Raw genomic sequence first — 2,419 nt, 5'->3', positions numbered from 1 at the left:
TGATTTTAGAGAGAGGAAGGGAAAGAGAAACATCATGCTTGGTTGCTTTCTGAACTCGGTATGTGCCCTGACCAGGAATCGAACCCGCCACTTTTTGGTGTACAGAAGGACACTCCAACCAACTGAGCAACACGGGCCAAGGCAAAGGTATTCACCTATTAGAAAGTGGAGTTAGAACCCCCTTCTGACTGAAATTCCAGGCTCACTCCAATCACACTTGAACCAAATATCATTTTTCTGGAAAGTGTTGACTTTCAGGTTCTCACTGACTTAATAAATCCTAGAAAGGCATTGGTCCTCAGATGTCTCCTGACTTTCAAAGTTGAGTCAATACCTAGGTCCTAGACTCTAAAAACAGATTGGAATGTCATTGATGCCACTGAATTGTACACTTAAAAAATGGTTAAAATGACAAATTTTATGTTACATATAATTTGCTGTAATTTAAAAAATTGATAGTGTAATATACCAAAAACTATTGAATTGTACACTTTAAACTGGTGAGTTGTATAGTATGTGAAGAAAGCTGTTTTGGGGAAAAAAAACAAAAATGGGTTGGACTTGTTAAACTAAAGTTCTGGACCTGAATTGTAAATATACCTCAGGCTGGAAAACTGGAGAACAGGAAAAATCAGGTTGTAATCCATCCCCTATATATTCACTGGAACTAAGCGACTGTTCTGAAAATCTTGGAAGGAGGAGGAATAATGGGTGTACTTTACCAACAGATTGCTTGAGTCTGTGCTTGGGAAATATGTTCATGAACTCCCTGTTCTCAAGGAGTAGTTGTTCACTTGGGCAGTTTTTTTTTATTCGTTTGCTTGCATGTTATTATGGGAAAAGTAAAATACTGTATATAGGAAAACAGACATAATAGTATAACCACCCAACTTTAACAGTTATCAACCTATGGCCAGGTTTGCTTCATCTACATCCCTACTCATTTTCCCCATCCTGTATTAATTTGAAGCAGGATGGCTGGCATCTTATCATTTCATTGGTAAATATTTCAGTATGGCTAAAAGATAAGAACACATTAAAACACACACACACACACTTAACCACAGTTTAAAATTTAACAATTCCTATGTCTATGGACAGATGAATGGATTAACAAAATGTGGTATTACATACAATGGAATGTTATTCAGCCTTTTTACAGGAGCCTTTCTTGCCTGGCCAGTGTGGCTCAGCATCAACCCATGCCCCAAGAAGGCGCCTGTTCGATTCAGGCCAGGGCACATGCCAGGGTTACTGGCTTGATCCCAAGTAGGGGGTGTGCAGGAGGCAGCTGATAGATATTGATGTTTCTCATGGATGTTTCTATCACTCCCTCTCTCTAAAATCAATCAAAACATATTTAAAAAATAATAAAGGTAGCCTTTCTTAAGGCAGAATTTTAAAAAAATTCTGACATATTCTACAAAATGAATGAACCCGAGGACATTTGCTAAGTGAAATAAGCCAGTCACAGAAAGACAAATATGGTGTGATTCTATTATATGAGGTTCCTGAAGTAATCAAACTCATTCAGAAAGTAGTTTGGTTGCCAAGGGCTGGGGGGAGGGGAGAATGGAGAGTTGTTTAATGGATACACAATTTGATTTGCAATAGGCAGAGTTCTGGAGATTGGTTGCATAACAACGTGAATGTACTTAACACTTCTGTACTGTACACTTAAAAGTTAAGATGGTAAAGTTTGTGTATTCTACCACAAAGACAATTTTTTGAAATTTAACAAGTTCCATGATTTCATGATCTATATCCAATGACCAAATTTCCAATTCTTATGAAGTCAAACTTTTCCACCCCACTGGGGTTATTTCAATTAGGATCCAAATAAAATCCACAAATTGCCATGCATTATGTCTCCTAAATTGCTTTTAATCTATAAATTCCCCTTCTCCCCTGCCTTGCAATTTATTTGAATAAACAATGTCCTTTGTCCTGTGGTTTCTCACAGCCTAGATTCTATGTTGCCTGCATCCCATGGTATCCTTTAACACTTTCTTCCAGCCTCTGTATTCCCTGTAAATTGGTAGTTGGACCTAGAGGCCCTGGGCTAGTTTTTTTTTTTCTGGAGGGGGAGTGAGAGGGGGAGGAGTTAGTTTTGATTCAGTCTCAGGAGGAGGCTAAAGATATCCATCTCCACGGGCCGGCCCAGCTGAACCTGAAAAGGCGAAGCTAAGTTACCACCCAAGGTGCTTAGAGTGACAAGGACGCCGTTTACACGCCTGGGTCAATCACTACAAAGCTGGCGATGCAGGGAAAGGGGCGCGGCCAGGCTTCGTGGGAAAAGCCCTTTGTCCGCTTTCCACGCGCGCAGACTCGTTAACAAAATAAACAACCGGAGGGGCGGGGCCTTTGGCCGGAAGTGACGCACGCACGGCCGGCGTCCGAGTTGTCATAGAGGCGGAGA

The 2,419-nt window shown here is 40.7% G+C and overlaps 1 protein-coding gene across 1 annotated transcript in view; it reads left to right on the top strand.

Moving 5' to 3' along the window:
- SYAP1 (synapse associated protein 1) overlaps positions 1 to 2,419 on the top strand; it is a 31,057-nt gene that overhangs the window by 3,007 nt on the left and 25,631 nt on the right. The window lies entirely within an intron of this gene.

The sequence above is a fragment of the Myotis brandtii genome, unplaced genomic scaffold (assembly GCF_000412655.1).
Source record: "Myotis brandtii unplaced genomic scaffold, ASM41265v1 scaffold490, whole genome shotgun sequence".
Taxonomy (NCBI): Eukaryota; Metazoa; Chordata; class Mammalia; order Chiroptera; family Vespertilionidae; genus Myotis; species Myotis brandtii.
Note: the sequence above shows the minus strand (reverse complement) of the source record. Positions and strands in the feature narration are given on the sequence as shown.